Source organism: Pseudophryne corroboree, chromosome 1 (genome assembly GCF_028390025.1).
Source record: "Pseudophryne corroboree isolate aPseCor3 chromosome 1, aPseCor3.hap2, whole genome shotgun sequence".
Lineage (NCBI taxonomy): Eukaryota > Metazoa > Chordata > Amphibia > Anura > Myobatrachidae > Pseudophryne > Pseudophryne corroboree.
In genome coordinates, this window is record NC_086444.1 from 253,975,670 (window position 1) to 253,989,092 (window position 13,423).

General features: G+C 46.6%; 1 protein-coding gene and 1 pseudogene across 3 annotated transcripts in view; one reads left to right on the plus strand and one right to left on the minus strand.

Annotated features, from left to right (window-relative positions):
- Window positions 1-13,423, plus strand: part of SNCAIP (synuclein alpha interacting protein) — a 449,424-nt gene that overhangs the window by 194,117 nt on the left and 241,884 nt on the right. The window lies entirely within an intron of this gene.
- Window positions 2,899-13,318, minus strand: LOC134924641 (E3 ubiquitin-protein ligase Topors-like; annotated as a pseudogene).

Consider the following 13,423-nt stretch of genomic DNA (forward strand, 5'->3'; position numbering starts at 1 on the left):
CCTGTCTCCAAGGACAAGGGTGTCTCTCCTGTGGTGGTTACAGAGTGCTCATCTCCTAGAGGGCCGCAGATTCGGCATTTAGGATTGGGTCCTGGTGACCACGGATGCCAGCCTGAGAGGCTGGGGAGCAGTCACACAGGGAAAAAATTTCCAGGGCTTGTGGTCAAGCATGGAAACGTCACTTCACATAAATATCCTGGAACTAAGGGCCATTTACAATGCCCTAAGTCAGGCAAGGCCTCTGCTTCAGGGTCAGCCAGTATTGATCCAGTCGGACAACATCACGGCAGTCGCCCACGTAAACAGACAGGGCGGCACAAGAAGCAGGAGGGCAATGACGGAAGTGGCAAGGATTCTTCGCTGGGCGGAAAATCATGTGATAGCACTGTCAGCAGTGTTCATTCCGGGAGTGGACAACTGGGAAGCAGACTTCCTCAGCAGACACGATCTTCACCCGGGGGAGTGGGGACTTCACCCAGAAGTCTTCCACATGATTGTAAACCGTTGGGAAAAACCAAAGGTGGACATGATGGCGTCTCGCCTCAACAAAAAACTGGACAGATATTGCTCCAGGTCAAGGGACCCTCAGGCAATAACTGTGGATGCTCTGGTAACACCGTGGGTGTACCGGTCAGTGTATGTGTTCCCTCCTCTTCCTCTCATACCAAAAGTACTGAGAATCATAAGAAGGAGAGGAGTAAAGACTATACTCGTGGCTCCGGATTGGCCAAGAAGGACTTGGTACCCGGAAATTCAAGAGATGCTCACGGAAGACCCGTGGCCTCTACCTCTAAGACAGGACCTGCTCCAGCAGGGACCATGTCTGTTCCAAGACTTACCGCGGCTGCGTTTGACGGCATGGCGGTTGAACGCCGGATCCTGAAGGAAAAAGGCATTCCGGATGAAGTCATCCCTACCCTGATCAAAGCCAGGAAGGATGTAACCGTACAACATTATCACCGTATTTGGCGTAAATATGTTGCGTGGTGCGAGGCCAGGAAGGCCCCTATGGAGGAATTTCAACTGGGTCGATTCCTGCATTTCCTGCAAACAGGACTGTCTATGGGCCTCAAATTAGGGTCCATTAAGGTTCAAATTTCGGCCCTGTCGATATTCTTCCAAAAAGAACTAGCTTCTGTTCCTGAAGTTCAGACGTTTGTCAAGGGAGTACTGCATATACAGCCTCCTTTTGTGCCTCCAGTGGCACTTTGGGATCTCAATGTAGTGTTGGGATTCCTAAAATCACATTGGTTTGAACCACTCACCACTGTGGACTTGAAATATCTCACATGGAAAGTGGTAATGCTGTTAGCCCTGGCTTCAGCCAGGCGTGTATCAGAATTGGCGGCTTTATCCTATAAAAGCCCTTACCTAATTTTTCATACGGACAGGGCAGAATTGAGGACTCGTCCTCAATTTCTCCCTAAGGTGGTTTCAGCATTTCACTTAAACCAACCTATTGTGGTGCCTGCGGCTACTAGGGACTTGGAGGATTCCAAGTTGCTGGACGTAGTCAGGGCCCTGAAAATATATGTTTCCAGGACGGCTGGAGTCAGAAAATCTGACTCGCTGTTTATCCTGTATGCACCCAACAAGCTGGGTGCTCCTGCTTCTAAGCAGACGATTGCTCGTTGGATTTGTAGTACAATTCAGCTTGCACATTCTGTGGCAGGCCTGCCACAGCCAAAATCTGTAAAAGCCCATTCCACACGGAAAGTGGGCTCATCTTGGGCGGCTGCCCGAGGGGTCTCGGCTTTACAACTTTGCCGAGCAGCTACTTGGTCAGGGGCAAACCCGTTTGCTAAATTCTACAAATTTGATACCCTGGCTGAGGAGGACCTGGAGTTCTCTCATTCGGTGCTGCAGAGTCATCCGCACTCTCCCGCCCGTTTGGGAGCTTTGGTATAATCCCCATGGTCCTTTCGGAGTCCCCAGCATCCACTAGGACGTTAGAGAAAATAAGAATTTACTTACCGATAATTCTATTTCTCATAGTCCGTAGTGGATGCTGGGCGCCCATCCCAAGTGCGGATTGTCTGCATTACTTGTACATAGTTATTGTTACAAAAATCAGGTTATTGTTGTTGTGAGCCATCTTTTCAGAGGCTCCTTCTGTTATCATGCTGTTAACTGGGTTCAGATCACAAGTTGTACGGTGTGATTGGTGTGGCTGGTATGAGTCTTACCCGGGATTCAAAATCCTTCCTTATTGTGTACGCTCGTCCGGGCACAGTATCCTAACTGAGGCTTGGAGGAGGGTCATAGGGGGAGGAGCCAGTGCACACCAGCTAGTCCTAAAGCTTTTACTTTGTGCCCAGTCTCCTGCGGAGCCGCTATTCCCCATGGTCCTTTCGGAGTCCCCAGCATCCACTACGGACTATGAGAAATAGAATTATCGGTAAGTAAATTCTTATTTTTGTATCTGTTGTTATCCTTCTTTTTTATGTATAGCAATGATAAGTACTCTTATTCTGTAAATTGCACAGTTGCATCCTTATATTAAGTGTGAAAATGTGGTATATTTATTACATAACATAGATGGTAGCTTCCCCCGAGCTGTGCCTTATTAGTACATAGCTGCATTCACCAAGCATCTGTCACACATCAGCTGCTGTCTGCATGGCTGCCTCCTGACGTGACAAGTAACATTTCATAACGCTCACCTCCCTGTTGTAAATGCTGAAATGAAACATCCCATCACTAATTCATGAAGACCCTAGCTACGTGCGCCTCATAGCTGTCAGAATCAGAGTGCACGTTCTGAGAAAGCATGTGTGCAGGCTGTCTTCCACATTATATAGGAAGTGTCCCCATCTGCAGAAGCTTATTCCCATAGTCTTACATTGCCCAAGCACGGAAATAATACTGCGTCCAGTTTCTGTATTTCTACTTTATCCATCATCTATCCATGATATATCCATTACACTCATCCACTGAGAGAAATTCATGACTGCGCTGGATCTGAGAATGCAAACTGATCTTTTTGTTGAATCGGTACATCTGTAACTTTGAGTTAATGAACTGTTTTAATATATTGCTTGTGACATATTGACGAGCTTGATATGAGCTATGGCTTCCTTGTGATTTGGCTCGTTGCAACTGTTGTTTTGACAAGACGTTTTTTTTTGCTTGGAACACATGTGTACACGGAGCGGCTGACTACACCAGGACTTCTGGTAACCTTCCACCAAGTGGTGTGTTTCTGTTACATTCATAAGCCAAGTAATCTCAGTGCTGTAAGGTTTATGTTATTGCTGTGTATTCTTTATTTAACTTTCTCATGCATAATTACAGCAACTAAAAACCCAAATACAGTACTTAGATGACCCAGGAACAAAAAAAAGACAGAACGTCCTACAGAAAGACATACAATGGCAATAGAACAGAAACAAATAGAAGAAGATTTAGTTAAAATGGAAACCTGGGCGTCTAAATGGGGAATGAGGTTTAATATAGACAAATGCAAAGTTATGCATTTTGGGGGAAAAACACACATGCATCCTACACTCTAGAAGGGGAAAATATAGGGGTAACACTAGTGGAAAAAGATTTGGGGGTGCTCATAGATAATAGGCTTAATAACAGTACACAAAGTCAAAGTGCAGCAAAGAAGGCAAGTAAAGTGCTTGCGTGTATTAAACGGGGCATTGAGACAAGGGACGAGGATGTAATCCTGCCACTGTACAAATCATTGGTATGTCCGCACCTGGAATATTGTGTTCAGTTCTGGGCACCATATTATAAGAAAGATATCGGGGAACTAGAAAGAGTTCAAAGAAGAGCTACTAAACTGATAAAAGGGTTAGAGTCTCTGCAGTACGAGGAAAGGCTTGCTAGGTTAAATATGTATACACTAGAAAAGAGGCGTCTAAGAGGAGACATTATTAATATCTTCAAATATGTAAAGGGTCATTGCAAGGAGCTAGCAGCGGATTTCTTTAGTAAAAGAACTCTATATAGGACGCGTGGGCACTCGCTTAGGTTAGAGGAGAGGAAATTCCGTACACAACATAGGAAAGGGTTCTTCACGGTAAGGGCAATAAAGATTTGGAACTCCCTGCCAGAGAGGGTAATAATGGCAGACTCTGTAAATGTATTTAAAAGCGGATTGGACAAATTCCTAACTGGTAAATGTATCCAGGGCTATATCATTTAACATATTGACATTACATTATCTGGGAGTGGTAAGAATCAGTGTTTTCATTTGGTACTAAGCCATTACTTCAGCAGACACATTATAATATGAATAGATTAATGCAGAATACAGGTTGAACCCGATGGGCAGTTTGCCTCTTTTCAACCTCACTGACTATGTGAAGATGAACGTTCTTAAAAAAATATTATTATAGATGAGGGAACTACCATGTGGGAGAGATGTATTAAGCCTTGGAGGCAGAAAAAGTGGAGTAGTTGCCCCAAACAATCAATATTCTTATAACTATCATTTCATAGACTGTGCTAGATAAATGAAAGACACTGATTGGGCAACCTATCCAATTTATCTCTATCCAAGACTTGATACATCTCCCCCTGTGTGTTGGTTTTGGTTTGGTTTTGGATATCAGAAAAAAATGTCAGACTTTGTTTTTGTCTGTGTATAGTATTTTCTCTTCATCATAAATGTACCAATAGTCAGCATTACATAAGAAAAGGAATTTCAAATGACATCACTATGATCATAAACATTCCAATAATTAGCATTATAAGTGCATAGACTTTGAATCAAATGATATCACCATCCTTACAAATATTACAATAATCAGCATTATATACATGCACAGCTATTCTTTTTTTTTATTATATATTTTTTTAAATTGCGTATATTGTAATAAACTTAAAAATAATTTAGAAATTAATTAGTTCAGCCAGAAAGAGAAAAAAAAAAGAAAAAAGGTTAAAAGTGTTGGCACAAGGTGCAGTCATATTTCCAAAGCACCACTAATCATTTCGGCAAATGTTTCTTGAGAGCTCTCTGCAAAAGATTCCTGCAGTCTGTTGCCACAATAGGCATTGTGGAAGTCACACTGCTTTTACTAAGCAGTGATAAGAGCGGAGAAGTGAGCCAGTGGAGAAGTTGCCCCATCAACCAATCAACAGCTCTGTATCATTTTCTAATAAGCAAATTATAGATGTTACTTCAGTGCTGATTGGTTGCCATGGGCAACTTCTCCACTAGCTTACTTCTCCGCTCTTATCACTGCTTAGTAAATGTCCCCCTAAGTCTGGTATTTCAGCCATGGCAGCTTCCTCACTTAGTGGAGACTCTGTTTTAGGTGGACTGCTTGTTGTCGGGAGGTCTGGCTCATCAGAACTATCATCAAGATGTATGCCATCCAGTATCCCTGTGGCAGCATCCTAGTGTCCATTGCTTGAGAATAAATCATAGCCTACGGAATGAGAACCAGTCTAACTGGCTCTGAGCTTAAAGTGGCAGAAGTAGCTGGTAACTGGCTGGGCACAGCCATGGTAAAGCCCAAACTAGTATTCTTGTCAGGAAGGACTCTACCATTGTCCTTGCAAGAGGGATCCTCTCCCATTGGCACATCACTGTCACTATCAATTGTAATGATAATAAGAGAAACAGCTCGAGAACTGGCAGGCTGTTCATGTCTGTCATTTTATTGTGTTCTTCTTTTTCTGTTTATGGTGTTTTCCACCCTGCACAGTTTTCACTTCATACAAATTTTCCACACTGGGGCTGCTGGTCTTCTTCCTCCACTTCCGTTTTGGCTCATTTGAAGACATGTCAATTAGGTCATTCTTGTACCCATCTGAGTTTCTCTCTGTGGAAGTCATGCCAGTCTCTTTTTCACTGCCAACTTCTACTTTATGACTGCTTTCTTTTTTCTCATGAGTCTCCAGATGACGAGTTTTGTACTTTTGCTTACCACTAGGTTTGTCAGACTGACTGTGCTGTAAGCAAGTTGAGTTAATACGGCTGCTTAAACGACTTTTTGATCGATATCAATGATGTGGCTTGCCAGCAGTAACACCTTTGTGCCTTCTTGGATCTATCCTTTCAGAGTAAGGCTGTAGCTCATATTCTGGGCTGACAGAGCGTCTAGAGTAATGGCCTTTACTGCAGTATTGCTCATATCCATCCCTGTCCCAGTTTCGACTATAATTGGTATATTCCCTTTGATACGTGCTCCAATAGTTGTCTTGCACTGCTGCGGTTTCTTCTTTTCCCTATGCTGGATCCACATCTTTCTCTGGAGCTTTAACTTGTCAGTGACACAGTCTGGCTTTGCCACAACAAGCTCCCGTCTCTACTCCTGGATCTCCTTTTTTCCCTCCTTGACTCACTGCTATGACATAAAGTGAATGGCTTAAGTTGAGGCTTACTAGTTTGCTCAACCGCCATCTCACAAAGGGAACCTTCTGAGTCAGACGACAGCGCAATAAGTTCTGGAGTTCTTTCAGCCAGTGGTTTAAGATAACCCACTTTGACACACTCATCTGAGGGAAGACCCTGGTCCTGAATGCTTTCATTTAAATTATCTTTTAAGTCCTTGGGGGTTAGCCTACTGCTAGAAGGCTCTTCATCTGATCTGACTACAGCTGTTAAAACATTTCTAGTTGCCTGTTCCAGTGTGAAGTAAGAAGGTCCTGGGGTTTCATCATCCCAGGGAGCTTGCCCAACTGCAAGAGAATATTAAGGCACATCTGGTTCCGAATTTGCTTCATCTGGAGATATAGTAATAATAGAGAACTCTGATTGTCTTCCTTCTTCATAAGTAGGAGCAGGATAATCATAGTTGGCATGCTGGTCATAAGCTTCAATATTGTAAGGACAGTGGGCAAAGTTGATGAACTTATATAAAAAATGGTTTGATCGGTGATGCAGAAAAGGCTGCAAATCCTCTGCAAAAGCTTGACTCTCCATGTCATAGCATGTCACATTGCCCATAATGATATGCTGTACAATACTGACAACGGAACCATGTGTGCCAAATAACACTGTCAACTCACGCTTCAACCAGGGAATTAGCCGATGAAGGCTAGCAGGATTTCTACAGAAAAATTCAGCAGATATATCCTTGTAGCGCCCTCCATCCCGGATGTTCCGGACAAGTATTTCAGAACGATAAAATGCACTCCTTAAGTTGATGAGTTCCTGCTCTTGAAATTGTCTCATTGCCTGGCCTTCAGCACAGGCTTGTAGTCTGGATTCCAGCTGTCACATCTTTTGATGAATATCGCTTTGCAGGGATGACGGATTTGAAATTCCTTCAAAGAGAACACCATTGTTTGGAAGTTAAAACTGATTCTCCCTTGTCTTTGTGGTGCGGAAGCAAAATCTAGGTCCCACAGTAGAGTCATTTAATGTGGGCATTAACACATACTCTTTGAAGTCATCTTCTGCTTCCACACTATGAAATATAGAATTGAATGTCCATTTGCATAGGGGGCACAGAGCTTTGTTTCTCTGACGTCCTAGTGGATGCTGGGACTCCGTCAGGACCATGGGACCAGCGGCTCCGCAGGAGACAGGGCACAAAAATAAAAGCTTTAGGACTAGGTGGTGTGCACTGGCTCCTCCCCCTATGACCCTCCTCCAAGCCTCAGTTAGGTTTTTGTGCCCGTCCGAGCAGGGTGCAATCTAGGTGGCTCTCCTAAAGAGCTGCTTAGAAAAAGTTATTAGGTTTTTTATTTTCAGTGAGTCCTGCTGGCAACAGGCTCACTGCAACGAGGGACTTAGGGGAGAAGAAGTGAACTCACCTGCGTGCAGGATGGATTGGCTTCTTAGGCTACTGGACACCATTAGCTCCAGAGGGATCGAACACAGGCCCAGCCATGGAGTCCGGTCCCGGAGCCGCGCCGCCGACCCCCTTGCAGATGCCGAAAAGTGAAGAGGTCCAGAAACCGGCGGCAGAAGATTTTCCAGTCTTCATGAGGTAGCGCACAGCACTGCAGCTGTGCGCCATTGTTGTCAGCACACTTCACACCAGCGGTCACTGAGGGTGCAGGGCGCTGGGGGGGGGCGCCCTGGGCAGCAATGATAATACCTTGTTCTGGCTAAAAATACATCACATATAGCCCCTGGAGCTATATGGATGTATTTAACCCCTGCCAGGTCTCACAAACACCGGGAGAAGAGCCCGCCGAAATAGGGGGCGGGGCCTATCTCCTCAGCACACAGCGCCATTTTCCTGCACAGCTCCGCTGCGAGGAAGGCTCCCAGGACTCTCCCCTGCACTGCACTACAGAAACAGGGTAAAGAAACAGAGAGGAGGGGCACTTTTTTGGCGATATTGATATATTAAGCTGCTATAAAGGAAACAACACTTCTGTAGGGTTGTTCCTATATATTTATAGCGCTTGGGTGTGTGCTGGCAAACTCTCCCTCTGTCTCCCCAAAGGGCTAGTGGGGTCCTGTCTTCGATAAGAGCATTCCCTGTGTGTCTGCTGTGTGTCGGTACGTGTGTGTCGACATGTATGAGGACGATGTTGGTGTGGAGGCGGAGCAATTGCCGGTAATGGTGATGTCACCCCCTAGGGAGTCGACACCGGAATGGATGGCTTTGTTTATGGAATTACGTGATAGTGTCAGCACGTTACAAAAATCAGTTGACGACATGAGACGGCCGGCAAACCAGTTAGTACCTGTCCAGGCGTCTCAGACACCGTCAGGGGCTGTAAAACGCCCTTTACCTCAGTCGGTCGACACAGACCCAGACACGGACACCGAATCTAGTGTCGACGGTGAAGAAACAAACGTATTTTCCAGTAGGGCCACACGTTATATGATCACGGCAATGAAGGAGGCTTTGCATATCTCTGATACTGCAAGTACCACAAAAAGGGGTATTATGTGGGGTCTGAAAAAACTACCTGTAGTTTTTCCTGAATCAGAGGAATTGAATGAAGTGTGTGATGAAGCGTGGGTTAACCCCGATAGAAAACTGCTAATTTCAAAGAAGTTATTGGCATTATATCCTTTCCCGCCAGAGGTTAGGGCGCGCTGGGAAACACCCCCTAGGGTGGATAAGGCACTCACACGCTTATCAAAACAAGTGGCGTTACCGTCTCCTGAGACGGCCGCCCTCAAGGATCCAGCTGATAGGAGGCTGGAAACTACCCTGAAAAGTATATACACTCATACTGGTGTTATACTGCGACCAGCCATCGCCTCAGCATGGATGTGCAGTGCTGGGGTGGTTTGGTCGGATTCCCTGACTGAAAATATTGATACCCTGGATAGGGACAGTATTTTATTGACTATAGAGCAATTAAAGGATGCTTTTCTTTATATGCGAGATGCTCAGAGGGATATTTGCACTCTGGCATCGAGAGTAAGTGCGATGTCCATATCTGCCAGAAGAAGTTTATGGACGCGACAGTGGTCAGGTGATGCGGATTCCAACGGCATATGGAAGTATTGCCGTATAAAGGGGAGGAATTATTTGGGGTCGGTCTATCGGATTTGGTGGCCACGGCAACAGCCGGGAAATCCACCTTTTTACCTCAGGTCCCCTCCCAACAGAAAAAGACACCGTCTTTTCAGCCACAGTCCTTTCGTTCCTATAAGAACAAGCGGGCAAAAGGACAGTCATATCTGCCCCGAGGCAAAGGAAAGGGTAAGAGAGTGCACCAAGCAGCTCCCTCCCAGGAGCAGAAGCCCTCCCCGGCTTCTGCAAAGCCCTCAGCATGACGTTGGGGCTTTACAAGCGGACTCAGGGGCGGTGGGGGGTCGACTCAAGAATTTCAGCGCACAGTGGGCTCACTCACAGGTGGACCCCTGGATCCTGCAGGTAGTATCTCAGGGTTACAGGTTGGAATTCGAGAAGTCTCCCCCTCGCCGGTTCCTACAGTCTGCTCTGCCAACGTCTCCCTCAGACAGGGCGACGGTATTGGAAGCCATTCACAAGCTGTATTCTCAGCAGGTGATAGTCAAGGTACCCCTCCTACAACAGGGAAAGGGGTATTATTCCACACTATTTGTGGTACCGAAGCCGGACGGCTCGGTAAGACCTATTCTAAATCTGAAATCTTTGAACCTGTACATACAAAAATTCAAGTTCAAGATGGAGTCACTCAGAGCAGTGATAGTGAATCTGGAAGAAGGGGACTTTATGGTGTCCCTGGACATCAAGGATGCTTACCTGCATGTCCCAATTTGCCCTTCACATCAAGGGTACCTCAGGTTCGTGGTGCAAAACTGTCATTATCAGTTTCAGACGCTGCCGTTTGGATTGTCCACGGCACCTCGGGTCTTTACCAAGGTAATGGCCGAAATGATGTTTCTTCTGCGAAGAAAAGGCGTATTAATTATCCCTTACTTGGACGATCTCCTGATAAGGGCAAGGTCCAGAGAACAGCTGGAGGACGTAGTAGCACTAACCCAAGTAGTGCTGCAACAGCACGAGTGGATTCTGAATTTTCCAAAATCTCAATTGACCCCGACGACACGTCTGCTGTTCCTGGGAATGATTCTGGACACGGTTCAGAAAAAGGTGTTTCTTCCGGAGGAGAAAGCCAGGGAGTTATCCGAACTTGTCAGGAACCTCCTAAAACCAGGAAAAGTGTCTGTGCATCAATGCACAAGAGTCCTGGGAAAAATGGTGGCTTCTTACGAAGCGATTCCATTCGGCAGATTCCACGCACGAACTTTTCAGTGGGATCTGCTGGACAAATGGTCCGGATCGCATCTGCAGATGCATCAGCGGATAACTTTGTCTCCACGGACAAGGGTGTCTCTTCTGTGGTGGTTGCAGAGTGCTCATCTGTTAGAGGGCCGCAGATTCGGCATACAGGACTGGGTCCTGGTGACCACGGATGCCAGTCTGAGAGGCTGGGGAGCGGTCACACAGGGAAGAAACTTCCAGGGAGTGTGGTCAAGCCTGGAGATGTCTCTTCACATAAATATACTGGAGCTAAGAGCAATTTACAATGCTCTAAGCCTGGCAAAACCCCTGCTTCAGGGTCAGCCGGTGTTGATCCAGTCGGACAACATCTTGGCAGTCGCCCACGTAAACAGACAGGGCGGCACAAGAAGCAGGAGGGCAATGGCAGAAGCTGCAAGGATTCTTCGCTGGGCGGAAGATCATGTGATAGCACTGTCAGCAGTGTTCATTCCGGGAGTGGACAACTGGGAAGCGGACTTCCTCAGCAGACACGATCTACACCCGGGAGAGTGGGGACTTCATCCAGAAGTCTTCCACATGATTGTGAACCGTTGGGAAAAACCAAAGGTGGATATGATGGCGTCCCGCCTCAACAAAAAACTGGACAGGTATTGCGCCAGGTCAAGAGACCCTCAGGCAATAGCTGTGGACGCTCTGGTAACACCGTGGGTGTTCCAGTCAGTGTATGTGTTTCCTCCTCTGCCTCTCATACCAAAAGTACTGAGAATTATACGGCAAAGGGGAGTAAGAACGATACTCGTGGCTCCGGATTGGCCAAGAAGAACTTGGTACCCGGAACTTCAGGAGATGCTCACGGAAGATCCGTGGCCTCTACCTCTAAGACGGGACCTGCTTCAGCGGGGACCGTGTCTATTCCAAGACTTACCGCGGCTGCGTTTGACCGCATGGCGGTTGAACGCCGAATTCTAAGGGAAAAAGGCATTCCGGAAGAGGTCATCCCTACCCTGGTAAAAGCCAGGAAGGAGGTGACTGCACAACATTATCACCGCATTTGGAGAAAATATGTTGCGTGGTGTGAGGCCAGGAAGGCCCCGACGGAGGAATTTCAACTGGGTCGATTCCTACATTTCCTGCAAACAGGATTGTCTATGGGCCTCAAATTAGGGTCCATTAAGGTTCAAATTTCGGCCCTGTCGATTTTCTTCCAGAAAGAATTGGCTTCAGTTCCTGAAGTCCAGACTTTTGTAAAAGGAGTACTACATATACAGCCCCCGGTTGTGCCCCCAGTGGCTCCGTGGGATCTTAATGTAGTTTTGGATTTTCTCAAATCCCATTGGTTTGAGCCACTCAAATCGGTGGATTTGAAATATCTTACATGGAAAGTAACCATGCTACTGGCCCTGGCTTCAGCCAGGAGAGTGTCAGAATTGGCGGCTTTATCGTATAAAAGCCCATATCTGATTTTCCATTCGGACAGGGCAGAACTGCGGACGCGTCCTCAGTTTCTGCCTAAGGTGGTTTCAGCGTTTCACCTGAACCAGCCTATTGTGGTGCCTGCGGCTACTAGCGATTTGGAGGATTCCAAGTTGCTGGACGTTGTCAGGGCATTGAAAATATATATTTCAAGGACGGCTGGAGTCAGAAAATCTGACTCGCTGTTTATACTGTATGCACCCAACAAGCTGGGTGCTCCTGCTTCTAAGCAGACGATTGCTCGTTGGATTTGTAGCACAATTCAACTTGCACATTCTGTGGCAGGCCTGCCACAGCCTAAATCTATCAAGGCCCATTCCACAAGGAAGGTGGGCTCATCTTGGGCGGCTGCCCGAGGGGTCTCGGCATTACAACTCTGCCGAGCAGCTACGTGGTCGGGGGAGAACACGTTTGTAAAATTCTACAAATTTGATACCCTGGCTAAAGAGGACCTGGAGTTCTCTCATTCGGTGCTGCAGAGTCATCCGCACTCTCCCGCCCGTTTGGGAGCTTTGGTATAATCCCCATGGTCCTGACGGAGTCCCAGCATCCACTAGGACGTCAGAGAAAATAAGATTTTACTTACCGATAAATCTATTTCTCGTAGTCCGTAGTGGATGCTGGGCGCCCATCCCAAGTGCGGATTGTCTGCAATACTTGTACATAGTTATTGTTACAAAAAAATCGGGTTGTTATTGTTGTGAGCCGTCTGTTCAGAGGCTCCTACGTTTGTCATACTGTTAACTGGGTTCAGATCATAGGTTGTACGGTGTGATTGGTGTGGCTGGTATGAGTCTTACCCGGGATTCAAAATCCTTCCTTATTGTGTACGCTCGTCCGGGCACAGTATCCTAACTGAGGCTTGGAGGAGGGTCATAGGGGGAGGAGCCAGTGCACACCACCTAGTCCTAAAGCTTTTATTTTTGTGCCCTGTCTCCTGCGGAGCCGCTGGTCCCATGGTCCTGACGGAGTCCCAGCATCCACTACGGACTACAAGAAATAGATTTATCGGTAAGTAAAATCTTATTTTCTTGCCCATTCCTTGATGCACTTGGAGCAAAACTTGTGAAAACACGGGTTTAGGTGGGAGACATTATCAAACTTTTATACAGTCATATGGGACATGGTGTTCCATGGCTCTGCAATCTACTAGTCACAGCTGTTGGTGAAAAGTCAAAATCCACTGTGAAGTAATCTGCAGTCGATGACTCCTTCCTCTGGCCCGCTCTTTGGTGCCTCCTCCACTTCTCCTGCATGCCGGCTCACCCTGAGAGCTCCAGCTGTCAGACGGTCATGTCCCTGCAGCCTGAGCCGGCCTATCCATAGGCATATGCTATGCCTAGGGGCATGCATGCCAAGTC